The 19,863-nt window shown below is 44.1% G+C and overlaps 2 long non-coding RNA genes across 2 annotated transcripts in view; one reads left to right on the forward strand and one right to left on the reverse strand.

The window, feature by feature from the left end:
* Nucleotides 1-19,863, forward strand: part of LOC307225407 — a 503,606-nt gene that overhangs the window by 465,675 nt on the left and 18,068 nt on the right. The gene's annotated exons all lie outside the window — the stretch shown is intronic.
* Nucleotides 7,857-18,945, reverse strand: LOC307225336. Its single transcript, XR_013842903.1, has 3 exons — nt 18,893-18,945; nt 16,603-16,700; nt 7,857-8,438 (listed from the first exon to the last, which is right to left on the reverse strand). It is a non-coding gene; the product is annotated as an uncharacterized lncRNA (long non-coding RNA).

Consider the following 19,863-nt stretch of genomic DNA (forward strand, 5'->3'; position numbering starts at 1 on the left):
CGTCAAAGGCTGCAATGCTCTGCCACGGTTCCGGAGGGGGCGAAAACTAAGTACCGTTGAGCACCGTGCTGCATGTGTGCGCGAGAGATAGCGCAGCATTCCGGGAAGGTGGGAACACTTCTCATATAGGAGCCGCTGTGCCTTGTTTCTGGAGAAGGCGAACATTACTGCTAGGCAAACAGACGGATTTAGGAGCAGTATCAAAGTCCAGCCGGAAGCATCTGATGGATTGATTACAGCACAATCCTACCCGTGCGCTCATAAACCCGAAAAAAGCGTTGGCAGAATTGCAGTCTGATCCATGCCATTCATTCAAAACATGTGGCTTCCCCAAGAAAATCCTGGGGACCTTACTTAGCGGAGGTTGCTGGGAAACACAGTTTTACGAGGAGCAAACTACAGTTTCCAGGATTTTTTGGGGAAAGTCATGTGCTTTAAGTGCATGTTGTGGATACCTACTCAGAAGGAAGCCCTGCATCTAGGCTTGGAGCCTAAATTTCTGTCCAGTATAAAGGATGGCCAAAAAAAAAAGTCCTTCTGGGCAGGACATAGTTTGTCTAAGCCAGCATCTTGTTTCCAACAGTGACTAGACATGGACTTGTGGGACTGCCCACACGGCGGGCAGCTCTCCTCTTCAGCTACTAGCCACAGTGGCTATGTGCTCCCTCCACTGTCAGAGGCTGTAGGACTGAACACCAGTTGCTGGGAATTGCAGGTGGGAAGTTCTGCTCTGGTGCTGCTTGCAAGCTTCCCACTGGCATCTGGTTGGCCACTGTAGGAACAGGATGCTGGACTCCATGGGAGAATTGCTGTCATATGATGCCACTGCTAAAAGAATTGCATTGGGCCCTAGGTTCAACACACTGGTGCAGGTGTACAAAGCCCTGTACAGCTTAGAACCAAGATACCCAAGAGATTGCCTCATCCTCTGCACACCCAACCAATCACTGTGTTCTGCAGAAGAGGGCATCCTGCACATTCCAGCCCATCAGGGGGTCCATTCCACAGGATTGAAATTGGGCCTTGCATACCAGGAAGGTAGCTTGTCTCTTGTCTTTCCGGTGCCCCCTAAAGATGTCCCTCTTTCAACAAGCCTTCTAAAATCTTCATCCCAATTGGCGCCTGTCTTGGATTTGAACTGATTTTATTTATGTGCTGTTACTGTTTTAAATTGGTTTTCTATTAATAATTGATTTTTAATCGTTTTTATATATTGCTTCATCTTTTTCTAATATGAAACTTTTATATGCATTATTATATTGTAAATCACTTTGGGATGCCTCATGGGAAGGAGTTAATATAACTGATGATGATGATGATGACCAATAATAATAATAATAATAGTAATACTTATTGCAGTTTCTCTGTTAGATTTTGGAGCACTGATGTTTTATTGTTAAACTTAACACTGTGTGTGTGTGGAAGTCTCCTAGAGCTATTTGTTTTATGAGACAAATACATTGAATAAAGAATAAAAAATTAATTTTATAGAAACAGTTTTTGATTTTGTTTACACACACACAAACACCATCCTTCATTGCCAGGCAATCCCAGAAGGAGTACAAGAAGGCCATATAATATGTAAAACAATGTAATCACCAATAGTACTATAACGCAAGGCAGATAAAAATCAAATAGCAAGCAGAGCAACCATAAAAAAGAATAAGAACAATAAGACAAAACATCTGGCCTAAGCACTCTTGCCCAACAAATGATGAAAACATAAGATTCAGTGCTAGCCATGCAAGAAGTGGAGTGATCACTCGGCCTGCAAAGAGGGGTAGCTGCATAGGCGATGAAACAAATTAAGCTAGGGCAAAATTTAGATAATACTTTTGTCATTTTCAACTTTGCAACTAATCCAGCTAAGACTGCAATTTGATGCAGAGTTAGATATGTTTAAACTATTTTTTTTCAACACGCACTGCTCCACTGAGTTGGCTGTGTGTCTGAAGGCATAATCTAAAGAACTGGTACTCTTAGTGTGGCTATGTCTAACTAACAAGGCCTTCTGCAAGCTCTCTATTGAACCTAGCCAGTTTCAGCTCTTGCAAGACTATACCCTTTTTAATATGTAACTGACACACAAGCAATGCCTTTTTGCTGACAGCTTCAAAAAAGACATCACTGAAAATGAGTAATCACGGAGGTCAAGTGGGAGGTCATGTGAAAGGTGGGGGGGAGTTGAGGAAATACAAGGAAATATACATATGCTGGCAGGTAATAACAATGCAGCCTAATGACTGCATTGTTAATGGGAAAATCAGCCACAAGAGTGAGGTCACATTTCAACCACATCCCTTCCCCTAGATGACAAGCTGCACCTTTGTAGTTTTGTCTCTAAAGTTAAGCAGGTATGGGCGCGACCACAACCTGGAGCGCTTGGAAGGCTTCTGTGTCTGAGCGCCTTCAAAAGACTGGAAGGAAACAGAAGTAAAAATAATACTTTATTGTGCAGGCAAATGTTTTATGTCTTGAATTTAAATTCACTCTGTTATCATGGTCTCATACACCTCTTTATTCCTTCTCTCCTCCCGCCCTTCCCCATGGATGTGAGGACTGTTCTCGGGTTTTGTTTACAAGCAGACACTTGTTTTTTCTAGTTGGCTGGGGCTGAGCGACCTCAGATACGCCTCTTTACCTGCCCACCCACCCCTATGTTCGAAGGCTGCGGTCTCCTTCACCCCGCCCAACCCTGTGTTCCAGCCCTTGTCAGGCTCTGTATTATTAACACCATTTTACAGTCAGAGTCCAGGTCAGTGGAGGTGGGTCTTCCACCTCTCTGATCCTTGGTACTGTCTACAGCCACCCCTTGCCTCCCCTCACTGCTCCTGTTTCACATCCTCCTTGAGTGTTTTTGCTTGTCTGGAATGTGTCCTTCAACTCTGACAATGCCTTTTGCTTCCCTAGATGGGGGAAAGAGCAGGGCGTGTAGAAACCAGCATGCTGTAAAAAGGTATGTATTGAGTTGAATAGGAACCAAAATGCAGCAGTCTGATTGGTCCTAGAACAATAGGATCCAGAATGCAGAAGTCTGATTGGTCCATAGGAGCCACCCAATCCAGCTCCAAGTGGAAGTGAATCTGCAACCTGATTGGCCTACAGGTGAATCCTGGAATTAGCCAGTCACATGGGGCCCATTGTGTAAATAATGTATTTAAAGCAGACATTCTGGGGGAACTTCCATTCCACCACTTTGAGCTGAATAAAGAGCATGAAATCCACTCTCGACTCCGAGTATATTTCAAAAGGCATTTGTTGCTAGGCCTCCTTTTGTCCCTGGCCCCATCCACCGCCACCGTCATGTCCCCTGCTTTCCCCCACAAACATTACTGGGTAGGGAATATAAACTGAAAAAGGTTCCCTGCACCTGCATAGAAAATACTGTACGAGATGGACCGCTGATCTGATTCTATATAAGACGACGTCTTAAGTATAAGCCACAGTCAGCCAGCACCAGGAATTCTATATGGCACAGAAACCTCGCATATCTTCTCCACCATCTCACCGCTCGCTCCTTCATATTTTCTTACTCTGTGCGTACACATGCTGTCCCCTCCCATCTCCTTCACTCCCTGAGACATCTGTTCCGTCTCTGATCAGATCACCATCACCCCTCATTATCTTAATCTGTCGGCTGCGCCTCCCTCTGCCACTGAAACTGGAGTCCTCGCATCCAGCAACGCCTCTACATCTGGACCTTCCCTGGGCCTAAGCAGCCAGAACTCTCAATTTATTAACTTTCCTGCTCAGACTGTTGTGTTCCCATGCAGTGGGGAAGTGTAGCAGTTTAGTCCCCGAACCACAGGGCAAATGACAGCCAAGCAATCATTGAGAGATTTGGTGAGGCTGCCTCTTTCCCCCTTCTGCACCATCCTTTTAAAAGAAGAAAAAGAAGCAAAGGCAATGGCTTTTCACTCTGCAGCTATGCAGCCAGCTTGGAGCAGAAGATACTGGGAAAACAATTACCCAGTGGGTCAGGTACACTTGTGAAACTTGAGCTTCAATTGCTTTTTCCCATCACCATCAAATGAAAGAAGATACTGTACTCGGTCAGTTTAAAAGCATGACAGAAAATGGTTAAGATGCGTTGCACAGCGGCACTGGCTCTGGGTCTCCAGCTGTTGTTCGACTACAACTCCCATAATCCCTAGCTAGCAGAACCAGTGGCCAGGGATGATGGCTGTTGTAGTCCAACAACAGCTGGAGACCCAAGTTTGAGAAACCCTGGAAGGACACACGATGACCTGCTGGATGAGACCAATGGTCCATCCAGTCCAGCATCCTGTTCCCACATGGTGGCTGTGGGAAACTCACAAGTAGGACCTGAGCACAAAAACACTCTCCCCTTCCAGAAACGTATTGAAAAATGTTATTGCTTCCAACCATGGAGGCAGAACATAGCCAGCATGGCTGTTGATAGCCCTGCCTGCCACGAACTTCTCTAATCCTCTTTTAAAGCTATCCAAGCTGGTGGGCATCATTGCCCCTGTGGGGGTGAATTCCATAGTTTAACTATGCACTGTGTGAAGAAGTACTGTATTTTTCGCTCTATAAGACGCACCAGACCATAAGACGCACCTAGTTTTTGGAGGAGGAAAACAAGGAAAAAAATATTCTGAATCTCAGAAGCCAGAACAGCAAGAGGGATCGCTATGCAGTGAAAGCAACAATCCCTCTTGCTGTTCTGGCTTCTGGGATAGCTGTGCAGCCTGCATTTGTTCCATAAGATGCACACAAATTTCCCCTTACTTTTTAGGAGGGAAAAAGTGAGTCTTATAGAGCAAAAAATACAGTACTTTATTTTATCTGTCCTGAAAATTCCAGCGTTCAACTTCATTAGATGCCCACAAGTTCTAGTGCTATGAGAGGGGAAAGGAAAACTTTCCTCTGCCCACTTTCTCCATGTCATGCAGAATTTTATAAACTTAGGTCGTGCCACCTCTCACTCGCCTCTTCTCTAAACTAAGAAGCAACCTTTCTTCATAGTGGAGTTGCTTTATCCCATTGATCATTTGCCTTGTCCTTTTCGGAACCTTTTCCAACTCTGCAATATCCCTCTTAAGGCAAGGCGACCAGAACTGTATTCCACAGTATTCAAAATGCAGTCACGCCATAGATTTGTATAATGGCATTATGATATTGGCAGATTTATTTTCAATTCCTTTCCTAACGATCCCTAACATGGAATTTGCCTCTTCTTCTTCTTTTTCTACCGCCGCCGTGCACTGGGTCAACATCTTCATTGAGTTAAAGCAAGTAAGAATTATGTCTGCTGTTAACTGAATTTAGGGGAGCTAACTTTAAAACAAAACAAAACAAACTACCTCTACTTTTCAGCCTGTATGAACACTGTCAGTGTTTCCAGACAACCTGTTTACTGAATATCTATCTTGATTTGTTTTGGGGATGGTTTAGGTAGCCCCGCATCACAGTAAATGTTATTCAACACTTTTCAGCGCATTTCCCTTTCACTTGCTTTATCACCAAAAGTCAGATCTTTTGCAGTAAGCAGGTTTGTTTTGCAAGCCCTCCCAATCAGCTATGATTTGCACAACCTGAATCTGCTGGCATGTGATTGAATTGCACCCCAAAACAGAGACAGTCTGCAAGCACCTTCTGACCCTAGAGAATTAAGGTGGGGAAACTTTTCAAGGTAAGGAGAATGAAGAGGTTTTATTTGCTGCTGAAGCTCTGCGTGTCAGGCTGCAGCACAAGAGAAGGACCAATCAAACTGTTGGCAGCCCTGCAAATTCCACTTTACCTTTGCTGCTGAATCAAATGATGATTAACCTACCCATTTTCCCACCAACCCTTTTGTCCACCCCTCTCCTTATCGCTCCATCATAACAAGCAGGGCGCACAGCAGGTAAGGGAAGCCATTGAAATAATGGAAAGTGGAAATGGGTGGAAGCAGCAGAAGTGTTTTCATCTCCTGATTTAGCAGCATATTATAGAACAGGGGTGATGGAGAGTCAACGGATATGTTTTACTTTTTTCATCATCATGGTAAGCTGCACTTTAAGGCGGAAGCAGGACTGAAATCCTGCACACACCGGGTGTGGGTGTGTGGGTGTCTGCACATATGTGTGTTGTTGTATGCCATGTTTGGGAGGAAATAAGACGGTAAATAACAAATAACAAACTAAATATCGATGTATGTAATTTTTATTTCTTAATTATATTTAGTGGTAGTATGGCTGTATTGTTTTTTGTAAGATAAAATCATTCAATAAAAATTATTTTTTTAAAAAAATAAATAAATCCTGCACACACCTGTAAACAAAAACAACAATCCTCCATATCCTAAACCTGAGCTCTCACACTGAAATTAAAGTTGCATGCTTCTGTCTAAACAGACTCAGAAGTATTTGTGGCTCTGCATCTTAATACAGTGGACTCTTGCGGTTTAGAATCATAGAATCATAGAATCATAGAGTTGGAAGAGACCACAAGGGCCATCGAGTCCAACCCCCTGCCAAGCAGGAAACACCATCAGAGCACTCCTGACATATGGTTGTCAAGCCTCTGCTTAAAGACCTCCAAAGAAGGAGACTCCACCACACTCCTTGGCAGCAAATTCCACTGTCGAACAGCTCTTACTGTCAGGAAGTTCTTCTTAATGCGGTTTAGATGTATGAAGCTTCACTGTCACATTTAAACAACAATTTTCAAAAGGCGGCTAATTGATACTTTAATAATTATCACAGAACGCATTTTGGAGCAGCTCATTCTAAATGGCAGAGGCAGATAAGGCTTGGAAAATGAAGTACAAACTGCTTATTAAAGCACGCTCTGGCTCAGAGTCCACTTTGCTGGAAAAGCCCTGACTCCAGTTCTGGGGAACTTCAAAAGGAACTCCACCCACACTGCTCCGGCAACAGGAAGAACAGGTTGAGCTGGCATCTGTTCTGGAGGGTGACCAGATGCAAAGAAGGATAGGGCTCCTGTAGCTTTAATAACTGTGTAATAAGAAAAGGAATCTGAACAGGTGTGGCATGCAAAAAGGTGCACCTGGCATAAAAGTTCTGCAATTTCAACCCTGCCACAGGGCAACTTAAAAACATAAACAACACTTAGAACCGAAACATCAACCAAGCACAATTACTCAAGTATGTGAAAACAGACTGAAAACAGCATGGAAATATATTTCCCCTTTTTGCTCTCCAGCTCGGCTTGCATGTTTTTTTCTACTCTGAAGAGTTCTAAAGGAATTCAGTGCAGGCAACAGAATGCCACTTGCTTGCCACACTAGGAAGCTCCCAAGTAATTACACTACAGCAGGGGTGCCCCTTTCTTTCGGCCTCTTCTTATATCCCTTGTTTAGTGCAACCGTAAATCTGGTCCTTGCTGAGTAACACAGGGGGGAATTACCCTTGTAAAACAGAGGGAGTCATTAGTAGCCTGTTTACTTGGAGCTAACCTTCTGCCACTTTAAAAAAACATTTTGTCTAGCGTCTGGCCCATAGCTTGCTTCTTCGTAAAGAATATGATTATCATATGGGGAAGTCGGGGAAGTAAGTTATAAGAAAATAAGGCACGGAAATTATACATGTGTTTTTTCTTTATTTTTCTTTTCTTTTTTCTGTTTTTCTGGTTTGTTTGTATTATTGTATTGTGTTGGTATGATAAACTTTAATAAAAATCTTATAAAAAAAAATCATACCTCGATTGAGCATTGGTTCCTATTCATATCATAAAGGTAAAGGTAAAGGTACCCCTGCCCGTACGGGCCAGTCTTGACAGACTCTGGGGTTGTGCGCCCATCTCACTTAAGAGGCCAGGGGCCAGCGCTGTCCGGAGACACTTCCGGGTCACGTGGCCAGCGTGACATCGCTGCTCTGGCAAGCCATATCATACGCCACCACAAAAATCCAGTTGACCAACTTTTTGCTCTGTCCCACACTACATTCTGGAAGGATGTGATAATTCATAATATTCAAGAACGTTATCTCATGATTATCATTTTATGTCTGATTTTTTTTTTATACTTGTTTTCTAGTACAGTGGTTGTTGTTGTTGTTGATAGCATTTTAAATTGTTCTTTACCTTGTTATAACTATTTTTGTATAAAATTGTGCCATTGTTTTTATTGCAGATGTTTTTATTATGAAATCACTCTGAGATACTTTATGGGAAGTGATTCATATTTGAATCAAATAAGTACATTTAAATAAATAAAAGGTGCTTTTTAAATAAGGAATTGCCTTATCTAGTCGTCTCAAAGTGATTCACAAGCATACCATAAAAACAGCTAAAAACAATTCAAAACAGTTTAAAAAACAGTTTAAAACAGTTTAAAAACAATTCAAAATGAGCACCTAAAGCTGAGACCTTTTCATCCAGCTGGAGATGTTGGTTGGAACAAGAATGTCTTCAGTTGTTGTTGTTGTTGTTCAGCTTGTTTGAAGGTCAATTGTACCTTCATCTCTGAAATGCTTAATAAAAAAAAGACATAGTTGAAGAGAAAACAATTATTTGATTATCCTAAAGGAAAATAGGAGTGTGAACCCTTGCTTAGGGCAGAATTGCTAATATACAAACTCAGGGCTGCCACTCAAAATGGGAACAGGGAGTGTCCCTTTCCTCTCTGCATACCCCAAATAACAACACATAGTAACAATGCCCCACATACAACACACAATCCAATTAAGCTCACTTAATTACTGACATCGTTTACGCTGTGTATGTTCATATCAGTACATGTCCAGCTGGATCTGTTAAAAGCACAATTGCATCAGGACCCGTAACAGTGTCAGGACATCAGTACTGCACGTCTCAGCAATGGAGAGCTCTTGAAACATGTCTCTCTGCCTTTACATCGCAAGTAGTTAAAACAATTGCTACTTTAATTATGCTTGGGACCCCTCCAGATTTAATGAGTGGGGGACATAACGAAAGGGTCGTAGCTCAGAGGTTGAGCATCTGCTCTGCATGCAGAAGGTCCCAAGTTCAATCTCCAGGTAGGGCTGGGAGTGTCCGCTACCTGTATTCCCACAGAGCTGCTGACAGCCGGTGGTTGGTGCTGAGCTAAAAGGACCAGTGATCTGACTCTGTAGAAGGCAGCTTTCTATGTTCCAAAATCCTTGACCTCTGAATTAGTTCACCCAAAGCCAAGGTCTAGGCTGGGAGATATTTAACTCTCACAGGGGCTGGAGAGACTCTATAGCTCAGAGCATGACGCTGATAATGCCAAGGTTGCAGGTTCGATCCCATGTGGAACAGCTGCATATTCCTGCATTACAGGAGGTTGGATTATAGGATCTTCAGGGTCCCCAAAATATGCAGCATTCAAGGGTAAATATGGAAACCATTGACGGGGAGGGTGGGAGGTCAATGGATAAAGCAACTTTTGTTGTATGCTAAAATTTGTAAAGTTCTTTTTTAGATTTATTTATTTTTAAAGATGATCCTCAGGGTCCCTTCCAACTCTAAATAGACCTGAGCAGTCTTATCAGAAAGGGAGAGCTTTCGGAAAGCTTTTGGAGAGATGGAAAAATACAGAGTTAAGGGAAGGCCCAAAGAATCTTGGGTTGCTGGGGGTCTCCAGCTGCATAGAAACCAAACATTGAAAGCACATTTCCCCCGCCACCCTGAAGAATCCTGGGAACTGTAGTTCTTGAAAGGTGCTGAGAACTGTAGCTCTGTGAAGGGTAAACTACAGTCCCTACGAAACTTTTCCCTGGGGGAGAGATCTCTTTTAAATGTGCTTTCAGTGTATGGTGTGCAAATAACCTCTCTCTGGAGATCTGCTGCATGCCAGGAGTGCTGATGCTGCTTGCCTCCATCTAGGCTCTTCTGGGATTGGGATATTGGTAAATAAGCCAGGCATTGCTGACACACCATCCATCTCCAGGGAGCTCTTTTCCAAGAGGAAGCCAACCTCCAGGGAGCTCTTTCCCTGCATCCTTGGGAGATGTGGGGAGCACATCACAAATATTAATGCTTCTTAATGCATGTTGAGGTGTGTAAGACAAGACAGAGCTCCTGCATTTTTAAAGCTGTGCGGATTTCTGCACCACCACCTTCTTAAAGGCAAGGTGGCCCCAACCCCTTTTTAGGATAGGTATGAAAAGCATGGGAGCCCCGCCCTCCTTTCAGTCTGGTCACCCTAGTTCCAAATGAGAGAGAGAACAGTCCAGTCCATTGCTTGCTGTGCTGTCTGCAGCAAGATGGTGCTGGAGAATGGCTGTAGCTCAGTGGTAGAGAAAGCCACAGGTTTAATTCCCAGCATCTCCAGGTAGTTTCCTCTGTTTGGAATCCTGAAGAGTCAGTGTGTACAATGCTGAGCTAGATGAGCCAGTGGGCAGCTTCCTTGGTTCCTGTATTCTAAAGACTGTTCCGGTCTTTAGCGGTGGGCGAGAACCAATGCATTGCTTTCCCACCCACTGGGGCATCCCATTGCATTCCAATGAAAGAAGCAAAACTGACTTCACCACTATTTCTTTCGCAGACAACCTGCTCCCTACGTTCGAAGGAATGTTTCAGTGGGTGCAGTCACTTAAAACATCCAAAGAGATCCTGGGGAGGATAAGACAGCTGGGCACATAGCTGAACACCCCTGCCTAAAGCATAAGAAAAAAAGAGAAGGAAAGCTGGACTCAACCACCCTTCTCCTGAACTTGCCTTTAAAGCAATGGAATTCCCATCTGGATAAATTACTGATTCCAGATTCACATTTGAGATCGCCTATCCTGTTTCACACCTCTGCTGCAAGTCCTCCACCAAAGACTTTGTTGGTCCAGGAAAATGACAGCTGATCTTTTTAGAGAAAATACCATAAGAACAGTCCACATTTGTTGATGAGAATTTTGAAAATAATTTTGTTTATTCTCAGCCGGCTTGATCAAACCCAGCAAAAATTAGTTGGTGGAGGCATGCAAAGCAGAGCAATGATTAATGTAAACAGACAGAAAAACACAAATAAGCCACCAATATTCTTTTTCATTTCTTGTTACTATGGAGGATAAGGAAGAAATTGTTAATTTTGTTGCAGCTGCCCATAAATAATTATCGTCCCAGGCCTTTGTGATATGAACTAACCCACAGTGCCTAAATTAGAGGATAGTTGTTGTAAACTATATATTTAAGCCTCCACTCTTGTGATATAAATTGGGTGTGACTATGTTTGCCCACAGAGAAAATAATACCAAAAAATATTTAGGAGTAACAAAGGTTGTGTAACGAAGGGAGTGTCTGAACTATTTCGTCTGACCTTTCCAACTCACTGCCAAATTGTACCTGACCTCTCCATCTTGAAGGTCTAACTTCATCCCCTGATGCCTAGCTTCCCCAGTATATCTGAATGTTCCCTAGCAAACCAACAGATTAAGTAGGAGAAAGGTCAACAAGTTAAGTAGCTTGGTAGGGTCCACACTGCTGCATCAGAGCAAGTCAGTGTAAGCAGGAGGTGAGGTGAGAGCAACATGTGCACACCTTCACCTTGCATGGAGAACATGGAGTGACCAGAGATGGGAATCTGCACCAAGGCAAGGAGACCCAACTATCGCCTTCAAGAGGTGTGCAGCAATTATCCACCCATGTTTCAGGAAACCTGTTACCAATGCTGGCTGACAGCCAGGTTGCATCAGCCCTGCATCTTAGCTTTGAATGTAGGCTAGCATTAAAAGGGTGCTTGATTAAAGGAGCCTTGGAAAACTGGGGCATCCTGGAGGGGTGAACTAGAAGTATTTACAGTTCTTTGAAGTCACATCTCTGATGCCCTTTTGTATTTGTGTGTTGTGAAAATGTGACTGCATTTGGAATACTGTGTACAGTTCTGTTTAAAGGTAAAGGTAAAGGTACCCCTGCCCGTACGGGCCAGTCTTGACAGACTCTGGGGTTGTGCGCCCATCTCACTTAAGAGGCCAGGGGCCAGCGCTGTCCGGAGACACTTCCGGGTCACGTGGCCAGCGTGACATCGCTGCTCTGGCGAGCCAGAGCCGCACACGGAAACGCCGTTTACCTTCCCGCTGGTAAGCGGTCCCTATTTATCTACTTGCACCTGGAGGTGCTTTCGAACTGCTAGGTTGGCAGGCGCTGGGACCGAGCAGCGGGAGCGCACCCCGCCGCAGGGATTCGAACCGCCGACCTTTCGATCAGCAAGTCCTAGGCGCTGAGGCTTTAACCCACAGCGCCACCTGCGTCCCTACAACAGTTCTGTTTGCCTCGCCTCAAAAAGGAGACTGTAGAGTTGGAAAAGGTTCAGAAAAGGACAAGCAAAGCAATCAACCACCCTACTTGGTAGCATGACTCTTTTTTCATAGAGAAAAAAAGGCCAAAGATGTGTTCATAGATCTCAGGTGTCACATCAGATTTGAGGCTTCTGTTGCAGCTACTGATTGCATCCAATTCTCTCTTGGACCCTGAGAGAATTAGTTGCCTGATCAGGAGCAACTGTAGCTATTCAAGAGCTTAGGTAATTGTATATGTCCAGCTTAGAAAACCTGGCTTGCTGCTTTTCAAGTGAAAGATTTGATTAATATACTTGGGAGCTTGGCAATTGAGTTCCTTTTATTAGGGAATTAATCATTAATATGTCTTCTTGCTTTTGATTAAAACGGGGCTGTTGTTGCCATGTCTCAGCAAGAGAGTTCTGTAGAGAAATACTGGAGAAGATACTGGGCATTCCCTACCCCTGATGCAACCCTAACCCTGCCCACTAAATTTACTGTTCCTGCTCTTTTTTATACTGATCATTCCTGTGTATTCCATTCATTCATTTCTTCTTCCATCCAACTGTTATCCTTGCTTTTCCATAATCGCCTACATTTCTGCAGCCAGGGATAGCTACATTGCCTTTCCACTCCATCTCTGTCCATTTCTTCCTGCTCTCAGGGCCGGTCCTATCATTAGGTAAAGTGAGGCCACTGCCTTAGGCAACAGAGGTTCAGGGTGGCAGCTTCCTTCCACCCATTTCTCTTCAGCCTCCTGGGTGTTCCCCTCTTCTGCAGGAGAATGGAGTGATGTACACCACACAGCCTTGCCTGGACAATCTAAGCTAGTCTGTTCACAGGTGCAGTGAAGACCTCTGTCCTATCAGCAGCACTAAGTACGATTCAACAGCCAGTCTGGTTGGCTTCTGTACATGGAATGGAAAGCACTTTCCTTTTGCCTCAGGCAGCAAAGTGTATTGATCTGGCCCTTGATTATGACAAGGTGGTAACCACCACCTTCCTTCTCTTTCCCCATTGTTCATCCCCTCCCCCTCCTTGAATCTGGCATTGTCTCAGCAGCAAATCTTGGATAATGCCTTCTGGCTCTGCCGCAGGGCCCACTTCCTAGTCCTCTCCACCCATCACAGTTTCCTGTCCTTGGAATGCTACAGTGTGAAGCCTCAACCTGCCACTCCGCGAAGAATCTTTGGGAACTTCCTGGAGCCCCAGGGAGGTGTGCTGTCGAGTGTAGTGCCCATGCCAAAATTGAGGAGCTCTTGGCTCCGATCTCAGCTCACGCTGTATGTTCATTGAGTGGAACTAGGCAAATTGCTCTCTCGCTCTCTTAGCTCCAGCCTTATCTAACACGGGGATAATAACACAGGCCTGACAGGGATTATTGAGTTTATGCATTCGAGTACTTAGGAAAAGTGATGCTTAATAGTGTATTATCAGGATATATGTTGAAGCCATCACAAGAATGCTTGGGTATGTCCAACCCATTGAAAGCACAGACACACAGAGGAGGAACAGTCACAGCATTTGGGACTTTTTAGTTTGGAGAACAAGGCGACTAAGAGGTGATGTGGCAGAATTTTATAAAATTATGCACGGCATTAAGCAAGTGAAGTTTTTCTCTCCCTCTCGTAACACTAGAACTTCTGGACATCCAAACTGAAGACAAATGCTGGAAGATTCAGGACAAATAAAAAGAAGCACTTCTTCACACCAGGCTTGGTTAAACTATGGAACTCCCTCCCACATGAGCAGTAATGGCCACCAACATGGTGGCTTTAAAAGAGGACTGGACAAATTCATGGAGGAGTAAAGTATCAAGGGCGACTAGCCATTGTTGGCTATGCTCTGCCTCCATGGTCAGAGGCAGTAACACTTCTGAATACTAGTTTCTGGAAATGTCAGGTGAGGAGAATGCTTTCATTATCAGGTCCTGCTTGCAGGTTTCCCACAGGCATCTTGTTTGTCACTCTGAGAACACAATGCTGGACTAAATGGCCATTGGCCCAGTATACCTGAAGGAGCATCTCCACCCTCATCATTCTGCCCGGACACTGAGGTCCACCACCAAGGGCCTTTTGGCGGTTCCCTAATTGCGAGAAGCAAAGCTACAGGGAACCAGGCAGAGGGCCTTCTCGGTAGTGGCACCCATCCTGTGGAATGCCCTCCTATCAGATGTCAAAGAGATAAATAACAACCTGACATTCAGAAGACATCTGAAGTTCAGGGAAGTTTTTAATGTGTGACATTTTAGTGTATTTTTGGTCTTTCTTGGAAGCTGCCCAGATGGGCGGGGTACAAATAATAAATTATTATTATTATTATTATTATTATTATTATTATTATTATTGCCCTAATCCAGCAGAGTTCTTCTTCTTTTATTATATATGAGTTATTCAGAGCAGCCTTCACCAAGTTGGTGCACTCCAGGTGGTTTGGACTACAACTCCCCTTGTGACATAGATTGAGCTGGCTGGGGGCTGCTGGGAGTTACAACCAAAAACATTTGGGGGGCACCGGGTTGGAGAAGGCAGGTGGGCTAGATGAACCTTGAGGCCTAGTTTCCATCTCATCATCTCCCAAAGTCATCTCAGCCACTTCAGGTTTTCACAGCAGTACATAGTGAGCTCTTGACTACTTCACTTCTTTGGTTTCAAATGCAGTGTTCCCTGCTGACCTTAGATATACTTTGAGTAAAAGAAAGAAAGAAAGAAAGAAAGAAAGAAAGAAAGAAAGAAAGAAAAGGTACACGCTTAATGAGACGTAGGCAGCAAAATGTCGCCCCCTCCAGTGCTTTTACAACAGAGGGAGTTTAGAGGAGGCGAAACAGCACCCTTCTATCAACAAGTTGTGGCCTTTCGCTTTCACTTGATATCTGTCTGGAAGTTTTGCTTTAATTTAATCGATCGATTAGTGATTTAAAAGGCAGCTAAAATCCTGTAATGAGTTGACAGGACAAGAGTGCCTGGTAAATGAGCAGATTCCTGCTGGTTCACACTTCATTATTTTTCTCTGATCATGATGTGGAAAAAGACATTAGATATGCTCAATGCACATTTGAAAGCAGGGTAGTTGTGATGATTAAGCGATGTGTTTGCTGCCCTTAATGTTTGAAGGATGGGTAGGATGCACATCTGAGAAAGGAAGAAAAGACCCATGTGGTCTTCAAAGAACTGGCCTGTGAAGTTTGTAGCACATTCTACGTATGAACTGTTTAAGAAACGATACAAGATCTTCTTGCCCTTGGAGAAGGTGACATGTCAGAATACATCCTTTGGCGTATCATTTGATACATCAGTTCTCTCTCTGTGTGTTGGCTTCAAGCCGTTTTCTGGGGGGCAGGGAAGTGGCTCCTCTTCATCTTTTTGTTCACCAAAGAACATCCCCGCCCCGCCCCCAAATCCCAAAGATCCTTGGAAGCAAAATGAGAGAATTCTCAGTTTACACAACACATTCTTTCCAGGACAAGTAGAGGGTGTTTTCCCTAAGACCCTGGCAGGTTCTGGAGCTGGCACCTCAAGGCAGCTACCACCTTTAAATCAAGGGTGGGGACATTCGGGCCCTCCAGGTCTCTCTGTGTGGGCCTGGCCACACACACACACTAGTCCACCCACCTTGAGTGCTTTTGCCGGTCTGGAATGTGCCCTCGAATTGTGACAGTGCCTCTTGCTTGCCTAGAGCGAAGGGGTGTGTGCTTGTAAACCTTTGACTTTTGCATGGCTGGAGCAGAGCCTACTGTACAAAGGTAACAGTCACATCAACTTTTCTGTCCATGTCTCTCTGGCCACAACCATGGCCCCTGAAAAGTTGCCCATGAAGGAATATGGCCCTCTGACTGAAGAACTGGCTTTAAAAGATGTCCAGGCTGTTTCAGCTAAACCTGGGCTGCCCGCACACACAAGAGGAAGCAGTCACTTCAAAATTAAAGTGCACGAAATCATATAGCAGTAACGAGATTTTATATATATATAAAGGTAAAGGTAAAGGTACCCCTGCCCATACGGGCCAGTCTTGACAGACTCTGGGGTTGTGCGCCCATCTCACTTAAGAGGCCAGGGGCCAGCGCTGTCCGGAGACACTTCCGGGTCACGTGGCCAGCGTGACATCGCTGCTCTGGCCAGAGCCAGAGCCGCACACGGAAATGCCGTTTACCTTCCCACTGGTAAGCGGTCCCTATTTATCTACTTGCACCCGGAGGTGCTTTCGAACTGCTAGGTTGGCAGGCTTATATATATATATATATATATATATATATATATATATATATATATATATATAATTTTAATAAAATTATTTAAAAGGGAAAAAAAAGGAAAGGCACTAGAAGAATTGTCAGTGTTATGGGAAAGACGTATTAAAAAGGTGCATTTGACTAAGCCTGCAACATTCAAACACACACAAAAAACCCCCTGGGGAACAAAAGATTGCCTACCTTTGTTCATCCGGTTCAGCTGGTTCGTTCCTTTGAAGAGCCACGAGGGAAGAAAAGGGTACCAGGTGCCAATGTAATTCTGCAACCCTCCCTAAGCCCTTAGGATAGAAAGGGATACAAATTGAAACAAATGAAGGCTGTCTAATTACAACTTAACTCCCTCCCACCCTATCCTATAGGCTTATGTTGATGAACAACACGCAAAACATAATACATACCAACAGCAAACTCCAGACATAGGTCCTTATGTAGTCAAATATCACTAGGCTCAGGAAAACCCCAAGGTTCATTTATTTATTAATTACATTTATAGCCCACCTTTTTCTCCAAGGAGCAAAACGTGGCATGCATGGTTCACTCCTCCTCAGTTAATCCCCACAACAACCACGTCAGGTAGGAAGTGACTGGCCCAAGGTCACCCAGTGAGCTTCATGGCAAAGTGAGAATTTGAACCCTGGTCTTCCAGGTCCTAGTCCAGCGCTTTGACCATTCCTCTAGGAAACCAAAAAACCCCACAGAAAACTCAAACCCTAAGAGAGGAACCCTGCTAACAGCCCAGTGCGAACAGAGCATGCTCAGTGGCCACTGAATGCTGACTGACAGTTACAGGGGACGGGGGAATGGAGTGTGATATCTTGGGAAAGGATGTGGCTGGCTGGGATCCTGAACAGGAGCACTCCACTGAAATGTTTTCTTGCAGCCCCACATGTATAAATTAGGAAACAGGGCATGAAGGCAATTATCTGTCCTCACCCAGAGCTTTCCCCACAAAGCTCTTTAAAGCTGAATCAATTTGGGGTTCCATAGACTGACATTTGCTCCAATTGAGCTTTAGAGAGCAGGTTTTCGCTGAGTATGCTCTGGAGCAAAAAAGAGGGGGGGGCATTTGGACCCAGAACTTTAAATCGCAGACTGTGCCTGGAAAGAGCGGAGGAAAGGTAAGTGTGGATAAACCCAGAGGGGGGGTTATTGTCTTTCTTCTTGTTTTTATTGTGTATTTTGGGTTCTTATTTTGTATTTTTATGTTGTGAACCTCCTTGTAATCTTTGAAGGAAGGGCAGTACAAATTTAATGTTGTTTTATTATTTATTTATTATTATTATTATTATTATTATTATTATTATTATTATTATTATTATTCCTGCCAAACCCGCACTTAAAAACCCTTGGCTGACGTACTACATTTGAGTAACCCATCAGTCAAATCCATCTTCTGTGTGAGAACTTTCCACATATTATGAAGACCACTATCATGGCTGCTGGAAGTGCAACAGCAGAGATCATTCAGAATATAACTTAAGGGTTAATTTTGTTGTCATTGTGAGCCAACTACCTGAGGGGGAGCTTTTGCTTAGCAACCAGTCAGAGTGGTGTGATCTGATTGGCTGTGTGCTCCCGGGGATGAGGGATTTATGCTGATTTATCTCCAGCTGAGCTAGGCCTAGGGACTTCTGCTTGTACAGTGGTGCCTCGCAAGACGAAAAGAATCCGTTCCGCGAGTCTCTTCGTCTAGCGTTTTTTTCGTCTTGTGAAGCAACCCTATTAGCGGCTTAGCGCTATTAGCGGCTTAGCAGCTTAGCGGCTATTAAAGGCTTAGCGGCTTAGCTGCTAAGAGGCTATTAGCGGCTTAGCGGCTTAGAAAGGGGGGGGGAGTGAAAAAAATCGCAAGACTCGCAAGACATTTTTGTCTTGCGAAGCAAGCCCATAGGGAAATTCGTCTTGCAAAGCGCCTTGAAAAACGGAAAACCCTTTCGTCTAGCGGGTTTTTCGTCTTGCAAGGCATTCGTCTTGCAGGGCACCACTGTATAGCCTGGCCAAGTTGGGAGCCTGCTAGCTGAGCTGGAGCTCCTCCATATCCTAACCTGCTCACACTGGCAGATGTAGGGATAAGATTGCTTCCTTAGTTGGCTGTTAGCTGTTTTTATGCTGTTGTAGTGCATGCATTTCGATGTGCTTGTATCCTGCCTTTTTGCTGTGAGCTATTCCCCAAATCCAATACAAAAATGTACCAAGCTGCTCAGAATGGGACACGCCACTTCAGATGCAGACTGACCAGTATCTCAATAGTAGTATGTGCTATTTTAATTACCGATATATTATGCAAAGTGTTTGCAGTCGCTTTTCAGGGCTACACCCTCACAAAGGGACACACAAACAGGAGCAAGGCGTGCTATAATAGCCACATTAGAGAGGATGCATAACAATTAAAAAGCTGCTCTGTAACACCCAAACAACCTCATGACATTCTCAGATAAAGGCAACATTGCAGAGGAAGGTTTTCAACGCTCACCTAAAAGTAGAGCAGAATATGGCTGCTAGATTGCTGAGTGGGGCAGTCTGATGCGCTGGCTGCCGGTGAGCTTCAGGTGTTCATTCCAACAACCACTTGGGACACTATAGAGATCATCTCCTCAAAATTTCTCAAGCTTCACGATTGTCAAGGGAGGTCTTGGTGGTGCTGGTGTCCCCCCACTTGGCACTTTCTGTGACAGGACCTTCTTGGTGGTGGCTTCCTGTTTGTGGAATGCCCTCCCTGTTGAGGTTCATCTGGCTTCCTGTTAACATTCAAGAAGATTTCAGAAGGTATCTGAAGAAGTGTGCATGCACACGAAAGCTCATACCAAGAACTAATTTAGTTGGTCTTTAAGGTGCTACTGGAAGGAATTTTTTTATTTTGTTTTGACTATGGCAGACCAACACGGCTACCTATCTGTAACTGAAGATTTTAAAGACATTCCTCTTCACTCTTGCATTTGATGGCTAAAAGATTCAGTTCCCGACAACCTTGAAACTATTAACTGTGAGGATACATGATTGTTTTTAAAAAGATGTTTTTAATGTTTTATAATGTTTTATTATTATTGCCTGGTACAGATAGGGTGAGGCTCAAGTCTATAGGAAGGAGGTTTCAATTCTATAGCTGCCACCAAGAAGGTCTTGTTTCTTTTCCATACTGCTGAACCAAATTTAGCAGCAGACACACGAGAACAACCCCTGAAGCTGATCTTAGTGTACAGGCAGGATTATATGGGTGAAAACAGCCCTCCAAATAACCTGGTCCCAAGTCATTTAGGGCTTTGAAAGGTTAATTCCTACACTTTCAATTGGACCTGGAGGTTGACTGGCAGCCAGTGAAGTTGACACTAAATTGGTATTATGTTTTCAGGCTTTCTGACCTCCACCAGCATCAACGAACAGCTGCATTTTATACCAGCTGCAATTACCATATTGGCCTCAGAGGCCGACCCCAATAAAGTGCAT

Source organism: Podarcis cretensis (assembly GCF_951804945.1).
Source record: "Podarcis cretensis genome assembly, chromosome: 10".
NCBI classification, from domain to species: Eukaryota; Metazoa; Chordata; class Lepidosauria; order Squamata; family Lacertidae; genus Podarcis; species Podarcis cretensis.